The 20,873-nt window shown below is 36.6% G+C and overlaps 1 protein-coding gene across 1 annotated transcript in view; it reads right to left on the reverse strand.

Moving 5' to 3' along the window:
* Positions 1-20,873, reverse strand: part of LOC127624080 (BTB/POZ domain-containing protein 9-like) — a 65,126-nt gene that overhangs the window by 6,614 nt on the left and 37,639 nt on the right. The gene's annotated exons all lie outside the window — the stretch shown is intronic.

Raw genomic sequence — 20,873 nt, forward strand, 5'->3', positions numbered from 1 at the left:
TTGCGAGGGAATGAAAACTATTGCAAAGGAACGCAAAATTAATTGCAAAAGGAACACAAAACTTATTGCAAAGGAACGCAAAACTTATTGCGAGGGATTGAAAACTATTGCAAAGGAACGCAAAACTTATTGCGAAGGAATGAAAACTATTGCAAAGGAACGCAAAACTTATTGCAAAGGAACACAAAACTATTGCAAATGAACATACCTTATTGCAAAGGAACGCAAAACTTATTGCAAAGGAACGCAAAACTTATTGCAAAGGAACGCAAAACTATTGCAAATGAACATAACTTATTGCAAATGAACACAAAACTTATTGCAAAGGAACGCAAAACTTATTGCAAAGGAACGCAAAACTTATTGCAAAGGAAAGCAAAACTTATCGTGAGGGAACTCAAACTATTGCAAAGGAACGCAAAACTTATTGCGAGGGAATGAAAACTATTGCAAAGGAACGCAAAACTTATTGCAAAGGAACGCAAAACTTATTGCAAAGGAACGCAAAACTTATCATGAGGGAACTCAAACTATTGCAAATGAACGCAAAACTTATTGCAAAGGAACGCAAAACTTATCGTGAGGGAACTCAAACTATTGCAAATGAACGCGAAAACTTATTGCGAGGGAACGCAAATCTTATTGCAAAGGAACGCAAAACTTATTGCAAAGGAACGCAAAACTTTTGCAAATGAACATACCTTATTGCAAAGGAACGCAAAACTTATTGCGAGGGAACGCAAAACTTATTGCAAAAGGAACGCAAAACCTATTGCAAAAGGAACGCAAAACCTATTGCAAAGGAACGCAAAACTTATCGTGAGGGAATGAAAACTATTGCAAAGGAACGCAAAACTTATTGCAAAGGAACGCAAAACTTATTGCGAGGGAATGAAAACTATTGCAAAGGAACGCAAAATTAATTGCAAAAGGAACACAAAACTTATTGCGAGGGATTGAAAACCATTGCAAAGGAACGCAAAACTTATTGCGAGGGAACGCAAAACTTATTGCAAAGGAACGCAAAACTTATTGCAAAGGAACGCAAAACTTATTGCGAGGGAATGAAAACTATTGCAAAGAAACGCAAAACTTATTGCGAGGGAATGAAAACTATTGCAAAGGAACGCAAAACTTATTGCAAAGGAACGCAAAACTTATTGCAAGGGAATGAAAACTATTGCAAAGAAACGCAAAACTTATTGCGAGGGAATGAAAACTATTGCAAAGGAACGCAAAACTTATTGCAAAGGACCGCAAAACTTATTGCAAAAGGAAAGCAAAACTTATTGCGAGGGATTGAAAACTATTGCAAAGGAACGCAAAATTAATTGCAAAAGGAACACAAAACTTATTGCAAGGGATTGAAAACTATTGCAAAGGAACGCAAAACTTATTGCGAGGGAACGCAAAACTTATTGCAAAAGGAAAGCAAAACTTATTGCAAAAGGAAAGCAAAACTTATTGCAAAGGAACGCAAAACTTATTGCGAGGGAACGGAAAACTATTGCAAAGGAACGCAAAACTTATTGCAAAGGAACGCAAAACTTATTGCAAAGGAACGCAAAACTTATTAGCGAGGGAATGAAAACTATTGCAAAGAAACGCAAAACTTATTAGCGAGGGAATGAAAACTATTGCAAAGGAACGCAAAACTTATTGCAAAGGAACGCAAAACTTATTGCAAGGGAATGAAAACTATTGCAAAGAAACGCAAAACTTATTGCGAGGGAATGAAAACTATTGCAAAGGAACGCAAAACTTATTGCAAAGGACCGCAAAACTTATTGCAAAAGGAAAGCAAAACTTATTATGAGGGAACGCGAAAACTTATTAGCGAAGGAACGCAAAACTTATTGAGCAAAGCGAATGAAAACTATTGCAAAGAAACGCAAAACTTATTAGCGAGGGAATGAAAACTATTGCAAAGGAACGCAAAACTTATTGCAAAGGAACGCAAAACTTATTGCGAGGGAATGAAAACTATTGCAAAGAAACGCAAAACTTATTGCGAGGGAATGAAAACTATTGCAAAGGAACGCAAAACTTATTGCAAAGGAACGCAAAACTTATTGCAAAAGAATGCAAAACCATTGCAAATGAACATACCTTATTGCAAAGGAACGCAAAACTTATTGCAAAAGAACGCAAAACTTATTGCAAAGGAACGCAAAACTATTGCAAATGAACATACCTTATTGCAAATGAACACAAAACTTATTGCAAAGGAACGCAAAACTTATTGCAAAGGAACGCAAAACTTATCGTGAGGGAACTCAAACTATTGCAAAGGAACGCAAAACTTATTACAAAGGAACGCAAAACTTATTGCGAGGGAATGAAAACTATTGCAAAGGAACGCAAAACTTATTGCGAGGGAATGAAAACTATTGCAAAGAAACGCAAAACTTATTGCAAGGCAATGAAAACTATTGCAAAGGAACGCAAAACTTATTGCGAGGGAATGAAAACTATTGCAAAGGAACGCAAAACTTACCATGAGGGAACTCAAACTATTGCAAAGGAACGCAAAACTTATTGCAAAGGAACGCAAAACTTATTGCAAAGGAATGCAAAACTATTGCAAATGAACATACCATATTGCAAAGGAACGCAAAACTTATTGCGAGGGAACGCAAAACTTATTGTGAGGGAACACAAACTATTGCAAATGACCGCAAAACTTATTGCGAGGGAACTCAAACTATTGCAAATGAACGCAAAACTATTGCAAATGGACATACCTTATTGCAAAGGAACGCAAAACTTATTGCGAGGCAACGCAAAACTTATTGCAAAAGGAACGCAAAACTTATTGCAAAAGGAACGCAAAACTTATTGCAAAGGAACGCAAAACTTATCGTGAGGGAACTCAAACTATGGCAAATGAACGCAAAATTTATTGCAAAGGAACGCAAAACGTATTGCGAGGGAATGAAAACTATAGCAAAGGAACGCAAAACTATTGCAAAAGGAACAAAACTTATTGCAAAGGAATGCAAAATTAATTGCAAAAGGAACAAAACTTATTGCAAAGGAACGCAAAACTTATTGCGAGGGAATGAAAACTATAGCAAAGGAACGCAAAACTATTGCAAATGAACGCAAAACGTATTGCAAAGGAACGCAAAACTTATCGTGAGGGAATGAAAACTATTGCAAAGGAACGCAAAACTATTGCAAAGAAACGCAAAACTTATTGCGAGGGAATGAAAACTATTGCAAAGAAACGCAAAACTTATTGCAAAGGAACGCAAAACTTATCGTGAGGGAACTTAAACTATTGCAAATGAATGCAAAACTATTGCAAATGAACATACCTTATTGCAAAGGAACGCAAAACTTATTGCGAGGCAACGCAAAACTTATTGCAAAGGAACGCAAAACTTATTGCGAGGGAATGAAAACTATTGCAAAGAAACGCAAAACTTATTGCGAGGGAATGAAAACTATTGCAAAGAAACGCAAAACTTATTGCGAGGGAATGAAAACTATTGCAAAGGAACGCAAAACTTATTGCAAAGGACCGCAAAACTTATTGCAAAAGGAAAGCAAAACTTATTGCAAAGGAACGCAAAACTTATTGCGAGGGAACGGAAAACTATTGCAAAGGAACGCAAAACTTATTGTGAGGGAATGAAAACTATTGCAAAGAAACGCAAAACTTATTGCAAGGGAATGAAAACTATTGCAAAGGAACGCAAAACTTATTGCAAAGGAATGCAAAACCATTGCAAATGAACATACCTTATTGCAAAGGAACGCAAAACTTATTGCAAAAGAATGCAAAACTTATTGCAAAAGAACGCAAAACTTATTGCAAAGGAACGCAAAACTATTGCAAATGAACATACCTCATTGCAAATGAACACAAAACTTATTGCAAAGGAACGCAAAACTTATTGCAAAGGAACGCAAAACTTATCGTGAGGGAACTCAAACTATTGCAAAGGAACGCAAAACTTATTGCAAAGGACGCAAAACTTATTGCAAAGGAACGCAAAACTTATCGTGAGGGAACTCAAACTATTGCAAAGGAACGCAAAACTTATTACAAAGGAACGCAAAACTTATTGCGAGGCAATGAAAACTATTGCAAAGGAACGCAAAACTTATTGCGAGGGAATGAAAACTATTGCAAAGGAACGCAAAACTTATCATGAGGGAACTCAAACTATTGCAAAGGAACGCAAAACTTATTGCAAAGGAACGCAAAACTTATTGCAAAGGAACGCAAAACTATTGCAAATGAACATACCATATTGCAAAGGAACGCAAAACTTATTGCGAGGGAACGCAAAACTTATTGCGAGGGAACGCAAAACTTATTGCGAGGGAACGCAAAACTTATTGCGAGGGAACGCAAAACTTATTGCGAAGGAACGCAAAACTTATTGCGAGGGAACGCAAAACTTATCGTGGAGGGAACTCAAACTATGGCAAAGTGAACGCAAAATTTATTGCAAAGGAACGCAAAACGTATTAGCGAGGGAATGAAAACTATAGCAAAGGAACGCAAAACTATTGCAAAAGGAACAAAACTTATTGCAAAGGAACGCAAAATTAATTGCAAAAGGAACAAAACTTATTGCAAAGGAATGCAAAACTTATTGCGAGGGAATGAAAACTATAGCAAAGGAACACAAAACTATTGCAAATGAACATACCTTATTGCAAAGGAACGCAAAATTAATTGCAAAAGGAACAAAACTTATTGCAAAGGAATGCAAAACTTATTGCAAAAGGAACGCAAAACTTATCGTGAGGGAACTCAAACTATTGCAAACGAACACAAAAATTATTGCAAAGGAACGCAAAACTTATTGCAAAGGAACGCAAAACTTATTGCAAAGGAACGCAAAACTTATCGTGAGGGAACTTAAACTATTGCAAATGAATGCAAAACTATTGCAAATGAACATACCTTATTGCAAAGGAACGCAAAACTTATTGCGAGGCAACGCAAAACTTATTGCAAAGGAACGCAAAACTTATTGCGAGGGAATGAAAACTATTGCAAAGAAACGCAAAACTTATTGCGAGGGAATGAAAACTATTGCAAAGAAACGCAAAACTTATTGCGAGGGAATGAAAACTATTGCAAAGAAACGCAAAACTTATTGCGAGGGAATGAAAACTATTGCAAAGGAACGCAAAACTTATTGCAAAGGACCGCAAAACTTATTGCAAAAGGAAAGCAAAACTTATTGCAAAGGAACGCAAAACTTATTGCGAGGGAACGGAAAACTATTGCAAAGGAACGCAAAACTTATTGCAAAGGAACGCAAAACTTATTGCGAGGGAATGAAAACTATTGCAAAGAAACGCAAAACTTATTGCAAGGGAATGAAAACTATTGCAAAGGAACGCAAAACTTATTGCAAAGGAATGCAAAACCATTGCAAATGAACATACCTTATTGCAAAGGAACGCAAAACTTATTGCAAAAGAACGCAAAACTTATTGCAAAAGAACGCAAAACTTATTGCAAAGGAACGCAAAACTATTGCAAATGAACATACCTTATTGCAAATGAACACAAAACTTATTGCAAAGGAACGCAAAACTTATTGCAAAGGAACGCAAAACTTATTGCAAAGGAACGCAAAACTTATCGTGAGGGAACTCAAACTATTGCAAAGGAACGCAAAACTTATTACAAAGGAACGCAAAACTTATTGCGAGGCAATGAAAACTATTGCAAAGGAACGCAAAACTTATTGCGAGGGAATGAAAACTATTGCAAAGGAACGCAAAACTTATCATGAGGGAACTCAAACTATTGCAAAGGAACGCAAAACTTATTGCAAAGGAACGCAAAACTTATTGCAAAGGAACGCAAAACTATTGCAAATGAACATACCATATTGCAAAGGAACGCAAAACTTATTGCGAGGGAACGCAAAACTTATTGTGAGGGAACACAAAACTTATTGCGAGGGAACGCAAAACTTATTGCGAGGGAACGCAAAACTTATTGCAAAAGGAACGCAAAACTTATTGCAAAGGAACGCAAAACTTATCGTGAGGGAACTCAAACTATGGCAAATGAACGCAAAATTTATTGCAAAGGAACGCAAAACGTATTGCGAGGGAATGAAAACTATAGCAAAGGAACGCAAAACTATTGCAAAAGGAACAAAACTTATTGCAAAGGAACGCAAAATTAATTGCAAAAGGAACAAAACTTATTGCAAAGGAATGCAAAACTTATTGCGAGGGAATGAAAACTATAGCAAAGGAACGCAAAACTATTGCAAATGAACATACCTTATTGCAAAGGAACGCAAAATTAATTGCAAAAGGAACAAAACTTATTGCAAAGGAATGCAAAACTTATTGCAAAAGGAACGCAAAACTTATCGTGAGGGAACTCAAACTATTGCAAACGAACACAAAAATTATTGCAAAGGAACGCAAAACTTATTGCAAAGGAACGCAAAACTTATTGCAAAGGAACGCAAAACATATTGCAAAGGAACGCAAAACATATTGCAAAGGAACGCAAAATGTATTGCAAAGGAACGCAAAACTTATCGTGAGGGAATGAAAACTATTGCAAAGGAACGCAAAACTATTGCAAAGAAACGCAAAACTTATTGCGAGGGAATGAAAACTATTGCAAAAGAAACGCAAAACTTATTGCAAAGGAACGCAAAACTTATCGTGAGGGAACTTAAACTATTGCAAATGAACGCAAAACTATTGCAAATGAACATACCTTATTGCAAAGGAACGCAAAACTTATTGCAAAGGAACGCAAAACTTATTGCGAGGCAACGCAAAACTTATTGCAAAAGGAACGCAAAACTTATTGCAAAAGGAACGCAAAACTTATTGCAAAAGGAACGCAAAACTTATCGTGAGGGAACTCAAACTATTGCAAATGAACGCAAAACGTATTGCAAAGGAACGCAAAACATATTGCAAAGGAACGCAAAACTTATTGCGAGGAACGCAAAACTATTGCAAGGAACGCAAAACTATTGCAAAGGAACGCAAAACTTATTGCAAAGGAACGCAAAACTTATTGCAAAGGAACGCAAAACTTATTGCAAAGGAACGCAAAACTTATTGCAAAGGAACGCAAAACTTATCGTGAGGGAACTGAAACTATTGCAAATGAACGCAAAATTTATTGTGAGGGAATGAAAACTATTGCAAAGGAAAGCAAAATTAATTGCAAAAGGAACGCAAAACTTATTGCAAAGGAACGCAAAACTTATTGCAAGGGAATGAAAACTATAGCAAAGGAACGCAAAACTATTGCAAATGAACATACCTTATTGCAAAGGAACGCAAAACTTATTGCGAGGCAACGCAAAACTTATTGCAAAAGGAACGCAAAACTTATCGTGAGGGAACTCAAACTATTGCAAACGAACACAAAAATTATTGCAAAGGAACGCAAAACTTATTGCAAAGGAACGCAAAACTTATTGCAAAGGAACGCAAAACTTATTGCGAGGGAATGAAAACTATTGCAAAGGAACGCAAAACTTATTGCAAAGGAACGCAAAACATATTGCAAAGGAACGCAAAACATATTGCAAAGGAACGCAAAACGTATTGCAAAGGAACACAAAACTTATCGTGAGGGAATGAAAACTATTGCAAAGGAACGCAAAACTATTGCAAAGAAACGCAAAACATATTGCAAAGGAACGCAAAACGTATTGCAAAGGAACACAAAACTTATCGTGAGGGAATGAAAACTATTGCAAATGAACGCAAAACTATTGCAAATGAACATACCTTATTGCAAAGGAACGCAAAACTTATTGCGAGGCAACGCAAAACTTATTGCAAAAGGAACGCAAAACTTATTGCAAAAGGAACGCAAAACTTATCGTGAGGGAACTCAAACTATTGCAAATGAACGCAAAACGTATTGCAAAGGAACGCAAAACATATTGCAAAGGAACGCAAAACTTATTGCGAGGGAACGCGAAAACTTGCAAAGGAACGCAAAACGTATTGCAAAGGAACGCAAAACTTATTGCAAAGGAACGCAAAACTTACTGCAAAGGAACGCAAAACTTACTGCAAAGGAACGCAAAACTTATCGTGAGGGAACTGAAACTATTGCAAATGAACGCAAAATTTATTGTGAGGGAATGAAAACTATTGCAAAGGAAAGCAAAATTAATTGCAAAAGGAACGCAAAACTTATTGCAAAGGAACGCAAAACTTATTGCAAAGGAACGCAAAACTTACTGCAAAGGAACGCAAAACTTACTGCAAAGGAACGCAAAACTTATTGCAAAGGAACGCAAAACTTACTGCAAAGGAACGCAAAACTTATTGCAAAGGAACGCAAAACTTATCGTGAGGGAACTGAAACTATTGCAAATGAACGCAAAATTTATTGTGAGGGAATGAAAACTATTGCAAAGGAACGCAAAACTTATTGCAAAGGAACGCAAAACTTATTGCAAAGGAACGCAAAACTTATTGCAAAGGAACGCAAAACTTATTGCAAAGGAACGCAAAACTTATTGCGAGGGAATGAAAACTATTGCAAAGGAACGCAAAACTTATCATGAGGGAACTCAAACTATTGCAAAGGAACGCAAAACTTATTGCAAAGGAACGCAAAACTTATTGCAAAGGAATGCAAAACTATTGCAAATGAACATACCATATTGCAAAGGAACGCAAAACTTATTGCGAGGGAACGCAAAACTTATTGCAAAAGGAACGCAAAACTTATTGCAAAGGAACGCAAAACTTATCGTGAGGGAACTCAAACTATGGCAAATGAACGCAAAATTTATTGCAAAGGAACGCAAAACGTATTGCGAGGGAATGAAAACTATAGCAAAGGAACGCAAAACTATTGCAAATGAACATACCTTATTGCAAAGGAACGCAAAACTTATTGCAAGGGAATGCAAAACTTATTGCAAAAGGAATGCAAAACTTATTGCAAAGGAACGCAAAACTTATTGCAAAGGAACGCAAAACGTATTGCGAGGGAATGAAAACTATTGCAAAGGAACGCAAAATTAATTGCAAAAGGAACACAAAACTTATTGCAAAGGAACGCAAAACTTATTGCGAGGGATTGAAAACTATTGCAAAGGAACGCAAAACTTATTGCGAAGGAATGAAAACTATTGCAAAGGAACGCAAAACTTATTGCAAAGGAACACAAAACTATTGCAAATGAACATACCTTATTGCAAAGGAACGCAAAACTTATTGCAAAGGAACGCAAAACTATTGCAAATGAACATAACTTATTGCAAATGAACACAAAACTTATTGCAAAGGAACGCAAAACTTATTGCAAAGGAAAGCAAAACTTATCGTGAGGGAACTCAAACTATTGCAAAGGAACGCAAAACTTATTACAAAGGAACGCAAAACTTATTGCGAGGGAATGAAAACTATTGCAAAGGAACGCGAAAACTTATTGCAAAGGAACGCAAAACTTATTGCGAGGGAATGAAAACTATTGCAAAGGAACGCAAAACTTATTGCAAAGGAACGCAAAACTTATCATGAGGGAACTCAAACTATTGCAAATGAACGCAAAACTTATTGCAAAGGAACGCAAAACTTATTGCAAAGGAACGCAAAACTTATTGCAAAGGAACGCAAAACTTATTGCAAAGGAACGCAAAACTTATTGCAAAAGGAACGCAAAACCTATTGCAAAGGAACGCAAAACTTATTGCAAAGGAACGCAAAACTTATCGCGGAGGGAATGAAAACTATTGCAAAGGAACGCAAAACTTATTGCAAAGGAACGCAAAACTTATTGGCGAGGGAATGAAAACTATTGCAAAGGAACGCAAAATTAATTGCAAAAGGAACACAAAACTTATTGGCGAGGGATTGAAAACTATTGCAAAGGAACGCAAAACTTATTGCGAGGGAACGCAAAACTTATTGCAAAAGGAAAGCAAAACTTATTGCAAAAGGAAAGCAAAACTTATTGCAAAGGAACGCAAAACTTATTGCGAGGGAACGGAAAACTATTGCAAAGGAACGCAAAACTTATTGCAAAGGAACGCAAAACTTATTGCAAAGGAACGCAAAACTTATTGCGAGGGAATGAAAACTATTGCAAAGAAACGCAAAACTTATTAGCGAGGGAATGAAAACTATTGCAAAGGAACGCAAAACTTATTGCAAAGGAACGCAAAACTTATTGCAAGGGAATGAAAACTATTGCAAAGAAACGCAAAACTTATTAGCGAGGGAATGAAAACTATTGCAAAGGAACGCAAAACTTATTGCAAAGGACCGCAAAACTTATTGTGAGGGAACTCAAACTATTGCAAACGAACACAAAAATTATTGCAAAGGAACGCAAAACTTATTGCAAAGGAACGCAAAACTTATTGCAAAGGAACGCAAAACTTATTGCGAGGGAATGAAAACTATTGCAAAGGAACGCAAAACTTATTGCAAAGGAACGCAAAACATATTGCAAAGGAACGCAAAACATATTGCAAAGGAACGCAAAACATATTGCAAAGGAACGCAAAACGTATTGCAAAGGAACACAAAACTTATCGTGAGGGAATGAAAACTATTGCAAAGGAACGCAAAACTATTGCAAAGAAACGCAAAACTTATTGCGAGGGAATGAAAACTATTGCAAAGAAACGCAAAACTTATTGCAAAGGAACGCAAAACTTATCGTGGAGGGAACTTAAACTATTGCAAATGAACGCAAAACTATTGCAAATGAACATACCTTATTGCAAAGGAACGCAAAACTTATTATGCAGGCAACGCAAAACTTATTGCAAAAGGAACGCAAAACTTATTGCAAAAGGAACGCAAAACTTATCGTGAGGGAACTCAAACTATTGCAAATGAACGCAAAACGTATTGCAAAGGAACGCAAAACATATTGCAAAGGAACGCAAAACTTATTGGCGAGGGAACGCGAAAACTATTGCAAAGCGAACGCAAAACGATTGCAAAGGAACGCAAAACTTATTGCAAAGGAACGCAAAACTTATTGCAAAGGAACGCAAAACTTATTGCAAAGGAACGCAAAACTTATTGCAAAGGAACGCAAAACTTACTGCAAAGGAACGCAAAACTTATCGTGAGGGAACTGAAACTATTGCAAATGAACGCAAAATTTATTGTGAGGGAATGAAAACTATTGCAAAGGAAAGCAAAATTAATTGCAAAAGGAACGCAAAACTTATTGCAAAGGAACGCAAAACTTATTGCAAAGGAACGCAAATCTTATTGCAAAGGAACGCAAAACTTATTGCAAAGGAACGCAAAACTTAGTGCAAAGGAACGCAAAACTTACTGCAAAGGAACGCAAAACTTATTGCAAAGGAACGCAAAACTTATCGTGAGGGAACTGAAACTATTGCAAATGAACGCAAAATTTATTGTGAGGGAATGAAAACTATTGCAAAGGAACGCAAAACTTATTGCAAAGGAACGCAAAACTTATTGCAAAGGAACGCAAAACTTATTGCGAGGGAATGAAAACTATTGCAAAGGAACGCAAAACTTATCATGAGGGAACTCAAACTATTGCAAAGGAACGCAAAACTTATTGCAAAGGAACGCAAAACTTATTGCAAAGGAACGCAAAACTTATTGCGAGGGAATGAAAACTATTGCAAAGAAACGCAAAACTTATTGCGAGGGAAGGAAAACTATTGCAAAGGAACGCAAAACTTATTGCAAAGGAACGCAAAACTTATTGCAAGGGAACGAAAACTATTGCAAAGGAACGCAAAACTTATTGCGAGGGAATGAAAACTATTGCAAAGGAACGCAAAACTTATTGCAAAGGAACGCAAAACTTATTGCAAAGGAACGCAAAACTTATTGCAAAGGAACGCAAAACTTATTGCAAAGGAACGCAAAACTTATTGCAAAGCGAACGCAAAACTTATTGCAAAGGAACGCAAAACTTATTGCAAAGGAACGCAAAACTTATTGCAAAGGAACGCAAAACATATTGCAAAGGAACGCAAAACGTATTGCAAAGGAACACAAAACTTATCGTGAGGGAATGAAAACTATTGCAAAGGAACGCAAAACTATTGCAAAGAAACGCAAAACTTATTGCGAGGGAATGAAAACTATTGCAAAGAAACGCAAAACTTATTGCAAAGGAACGCAAAACTTATCGTGAGGGAACTTAAACTATTGCAAATGAACGCAAAACTATTGCAAATGAACATACCTTATTGCAAAGGAACGCAAAACTTATTGCGAGGCAACGCAAAACTTATTGCAAAAGGAACGCAAAACTTATTGCAAAAGGAACGCAAAACTTATCGTGAGGGAACTCAAACTATTGCAAATGAACGCAAAACGTATTGCAAAGGAACGCAAAACATATTGCAAAGGAACGCAAAACTTATTGCGAGGGAACGCGAAAACTATTGCAAAGGAACGCAAAACGTATTGCAAAGGAACGCAAAACTTATTGCAAAGGAACGCAAAACTTATTGCAAAGGAACGCAAAACTTATTGCAAAGGAACGCAAAACTTACTGCAAAGGAACGCAAAACTTATCGTGAGGGAACTGAAACTATTGCAAATGAACGCAAAATTTATTGTGAGGGAATGAAAACTATTGCAAAGGAAAGCAAAATTAATTGCAAAAGGAACGCAAAACTTATTGCAAAGGAACGCAAAACTTATTGCAAAGGAACGCAAATCTTATTGCAAAGGAACGCAAAACTTATTGCAAAGGAACGCAAAACTTAGTGCAAAGGAACGCAAAACTTACTGCAAAGGAACGCAAAACTTATTGCAAAGGAACGCAAAACTTATCGTGAGGGAACTGAAACTATTGCAAATGAACGCAAAATTTATTGTGAGGGAATGAAAACTATTGCAAAGGAACGCAAAACTTATTGCAAAGGAACGCAAAACTTATTGCAAAGGAACGCAAAACTTATTGCGAGGGAATGAAAACTATTGCAAAGGAACGCAAAACTTATCATGAGGGAACTCAAACTATTGCAAAGGAACGCAAAACTTATTGCAAAGGAACGCAAAACTTATTGCAAAGGAATGCAAAACTATTGCAAATGAACATACCATATTGCAAAGGAACGCAAAACTTATTGCGAGGGAACGCAAAACTTATTGCAAAAGGAACGCAAAACTTATCGTGAGGGAACTCAAACTATGGCAAATGAACGCAAAATTTATTGCAAAGGAACGCAAAACGTATTGCGAGGGAATGAAAACTATAGCAAAGGAACGCAAAACTATTGCAAATGAACATACCTTATTGCAAAGGAACGCAAAACTTATTGCAAGGGAACGCAAAACTTATTGCAAAAGGAATGCAAAACTTATTGCAAAGGAACGCAAAACTTATTGCAAAGGAACGCAAAACGTATTAGCGAGGGAATGAAAACTATTGCAAAGGAACGCAAAATTAATTGCAAAAGGAACACAAAACTTATTGCAAAGGAACGCAAAACTTATTGCGAGGGATTGAAAACTATTGCAAAGGAACGCAAAACTTATTAGCGAGGGAATGAAAACTATTGCAAAGGAACGCAAAACTTATTGCAAAGGAACACAAAACTATTGCAAATGAACATACCTTATTGCAAAGGAACGCAAAACTTATTGCAAAGGAACGCAAAACTTATTGCAAAGGAACGCAAAACTATTGCAAATGAACATAACTTATTGCAAATGAACACAAAACTTATTGCAAAGGAACGCAAAACTTATTGCAAAGGAACGCAAAACTTATCGTGAGGGAACTCAAACTATTGCAAAGGAACGCAAAACTTATTGCAAAGGAACGCAAAACTTATTGCGAGGGAATGAAAACTATTGCAAAGGAACGCAAAACTTATCATGAGGGAACTCAAACTATTGCAAAGGAACGCAAAACTTATTGCAAAGGAACGCAAAACTTATTGCAAAGGAACGCAAAACTTATTGCAAAGGAATGCAAAACTATTGCAAATGAACATACCATATTGCAAAGGAACGCAAAACTTATTGCGAGGGAACGCAAAACTTATTGCAAAAGGAACGCAAAACTTATTGCAAAGGAACGCAAAACTTATTGCAAAGGAACGCAAAACTTATCGTGAGGGAACTCAAACTATGGCAAATGAACGCAAAACGTATTGCGAGGGAATGAAAACTATAGCAAAGGAACGCAAAACTATTGCAAATGAACATACCTTATTGCAAAGGAACGCAAAACTTATTGCAAAGGAACGCAAAACGTATTGCGAGGGAATGAAAACTATTGCAAAGGAACGCAAAATTAATTGCAAAAGGAACACAAAACTTATTGCAAAGGAACGCAAAACTTATTGCGAGGGATTGAAAACTATTGCAAAGGAACGCAAAACTTATTGCGAAGGAATGAAAACTATTGCAAAGGAACGCAAAACTTATTGCAAAGGAACACAAAACTATTGCAAATGAACATACCTTATTGCAAAGGAACGCAAAACTTATTGCAAAGGAACGCAAAACTATTGCAAATGAACATAACTTATTGCAAATGAACACAAAACTTATTGCAAAGGAACGCAAAACTTATTGCAAAGGAAAGCAAAACTTATCGTGAGGGAACTCAAACTATTGCAAAGGAACGCAAAACTTATTACAAAGGAACGCAAAACTTATTGCGAGGGAATGAAAACTATTGCAAAGGAACGCAAAACTTATTGCAAAGGAACGCAAAACTTATTGCGAGGGAATGAAAACTATTGCAAAGGAACGCAAAACTTATTGCAAAGGAACGCAAAACTTATCATGAGGGAACTCAAACTATTGCAAATGAACGCAAAACTTATTGCAAAGGAACGCAAAACTTATCGTGAGGGAACTCAAACTATTGCAAATGAACGCAAAACTTATTGCGAGGGAACGCAAATCTTATTGCAAAGGAACGCAAAACTTATTGCGAGGGAACGCAAAACTTATTGCAAAAGGAACGCAAAACCTATTGCAAAAGGAACGCAAAACCTATTGCAAAGGAACGCAAAACTTATTGCAAAGGAACGCAAAACTTATCGTGAGGGAATGAAAACTATTGCAAAGGAACGCAAAACTTATTGCGAGGGAATGAAAACTATTGCAAAGGAACGCAAAATTAATTGCAAAAGGAACACAAAACTTATTGCGAGGGATTGAAAACTATTGCAAAGGAACGCAAAACTTATTGCGAGGGAACGCAAAACTTATTGCAAAAGGAAAGCAAAACTTATTGCAAAAGGAAAGCAAAACTTATTGCAAAGGAACGCAAAACTTATTGCGAGGGAACGGAAAACTATTGCAAAGGAACGCAAAACTTATTGCAAAGGAACGCAAAACTTATTGCAAAGGAACGCAAAACTTATTGCGAGGGAATGAAAACTATTGCAAAGAAACGCAAAACTTATTGCGAGGGAATGAAAACTATTGCAAAGGAACGCAAAACTTATTGCAAAGGAACGCAAAACTTATTGCAAGGGAATGAAAACTATTGCAAAGAAACGCAAAACTTATTGCGAGGGAATGAAAACTATTGCAAAGGAACGCAAAACTTATTGCAAAGGACCGCAAAACTTATTGTGAGGGAACTCAAACTATTGCAAACGAACACAAAAATTATTGCAAAGGAACGCAAAACTTATTGCAAAGGAACGCAAAACTTATTGCAAAGGAACGCAAAACTTATTGCGAGGGAATGAAAACTATTGCAAAGGAACGCAAAACTTACTGCAAAGGAACGCAAAACTTATTGCAAAGGAACGCAAAACTTATCGTGAGGGAACTGAAACTATTGCAAATGAACGCAAAATTTATTGTGAGGGAATGAAAACTATTGCAAAGGAACGCAAAACTTATTGCAAAGGAACGCAAAACTTATTGCAAAGGAACGCAAAACTTATTGCAAAGGAACGCAAAACTTATTGGCGAGGGAATGAAAACTATTGCAAAGGAACGCAAAACTTATCATGAGGGAACTCAAACTATTGCAAAGGAACGCAAAACTTATTGCAAAGGAACGCAAAACTTATTGCAAAGGAATGCAAAACTATTGCAAATGAACATACCATATTGCAAAGGAACGCAAAACTTATTGCGAGGGAACGCAAAACTTATTGCAAAAGGAACGCAAAACTTATCGTGGAGGGAACTCAAACTATGGCAAATGAACGCAAAATTTATTGCAAAGGAACGCAAAACGTATTGCGAGGGAATGAAAACTATAGCAAAGGAACGCAAAACTATTGCAAATGAACATACCTTATTGCAAAGGAACGCAAAACTTATTGCAAGGGAATGCAAAACTTATTGCAAAGGAACGCAAAACTTATTGCAAAGGAACGCAAAACTTATTGCAAAGGAACGCAAAACGTATTGCGAGGGAATGAAAACTATTGCAAAGGAACGCAAAATTAATTGCAAAAGGAACACAAAACTTATTGCAAAGGAACGCAAAACTTATTGCGAGGGATTGAAAACTATTGCAAAGGAACGCAAAACTTATTGCGAAGGAATGAAAACTATTGCAAAGGAACGCAAAACTTATTGCAAAGGAACGCAAAACTTATTGCAAAGGAACGCAAAACTATTGCAAATGAACATAACTTATTGCAAATGAACACAAAACTTATTGCAAAGGAACGCAAAACTTATTGCAAAGGAAAGCAAAACTTATCGTGAGGGAACTCAAACTATTGCAAAGGAACGCAAAACTTATTGCAAAGGAACGCAAAACTTATTGCGAGGGAATGAAAACTATTGCAAAGGAACGCAAAACTTATCATGAGGGAACTCAAACTATTGCAAAGGAACGCAAAACTTATTGCAAAGGAACGCAAAACTTATTGCAAAGGAATGCAAAACTATTGCAAATGAACATACCATATTGCAAAGGAACGCAAAACTTATTGCGAGGGAACGCAAAACTTATTGCAAAAGGAACGCAAAACTTATTGCAAAGGAACGCAAAACTTATTGCAAAGGAACGCAAAACTTATCGTGAGGGAACTCAAACTATGGCAAATGAACGCAAAACGTATTGCGAGGGAATGAAAACTATAGCAAAGGAACGCAAAACTATTGCAAATGAACATACCTTATTGCAAAGGAACGCAAAACTTATTGCAAAGGAACGCAAAACGTATTAGCGAGGGAATGAAAACTATTGCAAAGGAACGCAAAATTAATTGCAAAAGGAACACAAAACTTATTGCAAAGGAACGCAAAACTTATTGCGAGGGATTGAAAACTATTGCAAAGGAACGCAAAACTTATTAGCGAGGGAATGAAAACTATTGCAAAGGAACGCAAAACTTATTGCAAAGGAACACAAAACTATTGCAAATGAACATACCTTATTGCAAAGGAACGCAAAACTTATTGCAAAGGAACGCAAAACTATTGCAAATGAACATAACTTATTGCAAATGAACACAAAACTTATTGCAAAGGAACGCAAAACTTATTGCAAAGGAAAGCAAAACTTATCGTGAGGGAACTCAAACTATTGCAAAGGAACGCAAAACTTATTACAAAGGAACGCAAAACTTATTGGCGAGGGAATGAAAACTATTGCAGGAACGCAAACTTATTGCAAAGGAACGCAAAACTTATTGCGAGGGAATGAAAACTATTGCAAAGGAACGCAAAACTTATTGCAAAGGAACGCAAAACTTATCATGAGGGAACTCAAACTATTGCAAATGAACGCAAAACTTATTGCAAAGGAACGCAAAACTTATCGTGGAGGGAACTCAAACTATTGCAAATGAACGCAAAACTTATTGCGAGGGAACGCAAAACTTATTGCGAAGGAACGCAAAACTTATTGCGAGGGAACGCAAAACTTATTGCGAAGGAACGCAAAACCTGTTGCGAAGGAACGCAAAACCTATTGCGAAGGAACGCAAAACTTATTGCGAAGGAACGCAAAACTTATCGTGAGGGAATGAAAACTATTGCAAAGGAACGCAAAACTTATTGCAAAGGAACGCAAAACTTATTGGCGAGGGAATGAAAACTATTGCAAAGGAACGCAAAACTAATTGCAAAGGAACACAAAACTTATTGCGAGGGATTGAAAACTATTGCAAAGGAACGCAAAACTTATTGCAAGAGGAACGCAAAACTTATTGCAAAGGAACGCAAAACTTATTGCAAAAGGAAAGCAAAACTTATTGCAAAGGAACGCAAAACTTATTGCGAGGGAACGGAAAACTATTGCAAAGGAACGCAAAACTTATTGCAAAGGAACGCAAAACTTATTGCAAAGGAACGCAAAACTTATTGCGAGGGAATGAAAACTATTGCAAAGAAACGCAAAACTTATTGCGAGGGAAGGAAAACTATTGCAAAGGAACGCAAAACTTATTGCAAAGGAACGCAAAACTTATTGCAAGGGAATGAAAACTATTGCAAAGAAACGCAAAACTTATTGCGAGGGAATGAAAACTATTGCAAAGGAACGCAAAACTTATTGCAAAGGACCGCAAAACTTATTGTGAGGGAACTCAAACTATTGCAAACGAACACAAAAATTATTGCAAAGGAACGCAAAACTTATTGCAAAGGAACGCAAAACTTATTGCAAAGGAACGCAAAACTTATTGCGAGGGAATGAAAACTATTGCAAAGGAACGCAAAACTTATTGCAAAGGAACGCAAAACATATTGCAAAGGAACGCAAAACATATTGCAAAGGAACGCAAAACATATTGCAAAGGAACGCAAAACGTATTGCAAAGGAACACAAAACTTATCGTGAGGGAATGAAAACTATTGCAAAGGAATGCAAAACTATTGCAAAGAAACGCAAAACTTATTAGCGAGGGAATGAAAACTATTGCAAAGAAACGCAAAACTTATTGCAAAGGAACGCAAAACTTATCGTGGAGGGAACTTAAACTATTGCAAATGAACGCAAAACTATTGCAAATGAACATACCTTATTGCAAAGGAACGCAAAACTTATTGCGAGGCAACGCAAAACTTATTGCAAAAGGAACGCAAAACTTATTGCAAAAGGAACGCAAAACTTATCGTGGAGGGAACTCAAACTATTGCAAATGAACGCAAAACGTATTGCAAAGGAACGCAAAACATATTGCAAAGGAACGCAAAACATATTGCGAGGGAACGCAAAACTATTGCAAAGGAACGCAAAACGTATTGCAAAGCGAACGCAAAACTTATTGCAAAGGAACGCAAAACTTATTGCAAAGGAACGCAAAACTTATTGCAAAGGAACGCAAAACTTACTGCAAAGGAACGCAAAACTTATCGTGAGGGAACTGAAACTATTGCAAATGAACGCAAAACTTATTGTGAGGGAATGAAAACTATTGCAAAGGAAAGCAAAATTAATTGCAAAAGGAACGCAAAACTTATTGCAAAGGAACGCAAAACTTATTGCAAAGGAACGCAAATCTTATTGCAAAGGAACGCAAAACTTATTGCAAAGGAACGCAAAACTTAGTGCAAAGGAACGCAAAACTTACTGCAAAGGAACGCAAAACTTATTGCAAAGGAACGCAAAACTTATCGTGGAGGGAACTGAAACTATTGCAAATGAACGCAAAATTTATTGTGAGGGAATGAAAACTATTGCAAAGGAACGCAAAACTTATTGCAAAGGAACGCAAAACTTATTGCAAAGGAACGCAAAACTTATTGCAAAGGAACGCAAAACTTATTGCGAGGGAATGAAAACTATTGCAAAGGAACGCAAAACTTATCATGAGGGAACTCAAACTATTGCAAAGGAACGCAAAACTTATTGCAAAGGAACGCAAAACTTATTGCAAAGGAATGCAAAACTATTGCAAATGAACATACCATATTGCAAAGGAACGCAAAACTTATTGGCGAGGGAACGCAAAACTTATTGCAAAAGGAACGCAAAACTTATCGTGAGGGAACTCAAACTATGGCAAATGAACGCAAAATTTATTGCAAAGGAACGCAAAACGTATTGGCGAGGGAATGAAAACTATAGCAAAGGAACGCAAAACTATTGCAAATGAACATACCTTATTGCAAAGGAACGCAAAACTTATTGCAAAGGAACGCAAAACTTATTGCAAAAAGGAATGCAAAACTTATTGCAAAGGAACGCAAAACTTATTGCAAAGGAACGCAAAACGTATTGCGAGGGAATGAAAACTATTGCAAAGGAACGCAAAATTAATTGCAAAAGGAACACAAAACTTATTGCAAAGGAACGCAAAACTTATTAGCGAGGGATTGAAAACTATTGCAAAGGAACGCAAAACTTATTGGCGAGCGAATGAAAACTATTGCAAAGGAACGCAAAACTTATTGCAAAGGAACACAAAACTATTGCAAATGAACATACCTTATTGCAAAGGAACGCAAAACTTATTGCAAAGGAACGCAAAACTTATTGCAAAGGAACGCAAAACTATTGCAAATGAACATAACTTATTGCAAATGAACACAAAACTTATTGCAAAGGAACGCAAAACTTATTGCAAAGGAAAGCAAAACTTATCGTGAGGGAACTCAAACTATTGCAAAGGAACGCAAAACTTATTACAAAGGAACGCAAAACTTATTGCGAGGGAATGAAAACTATTGCAAAGGAACGCAAAACTTATTGCAAAGGAACGCAAAACTTATTGCGAGGGAATGAAAACTATTGCAAAGGAACGCAAAACTTATTGCAAAGGAACGCAAAACTTATCATGAGGGAACTCAAACTATTGCAAATGAACGCAAAACTTATTGCAAAGGAACGCAAAACTTATCGTGAGGGAACTCAAACTATTGCAAATGAACGCAAAACTTATTGCGAGGGAACGCAAATCTTATTGCAAAGGAACGCAAAACTTATTGCAAAGGAACGCAAAACTTTTGCAAATGAACATACCTTATTGCAAAGGAACGCAAAA

This window comes from Xyrauchen texanus, chromosome 30 (assembly GCF_025860055.1).
Source record: "Xyrauchen texanus isolate HMW12.3.18 chromosome 30, RBS_HiC_50CHRs, whole genome shotgun sequence".
Lineage (NCBI taxonomy): Eukaryota > Metazoa > Chordata > Actinopteri > Cypriniformes > Catostomidae > Xyrauchen > Xyrauchen texanus.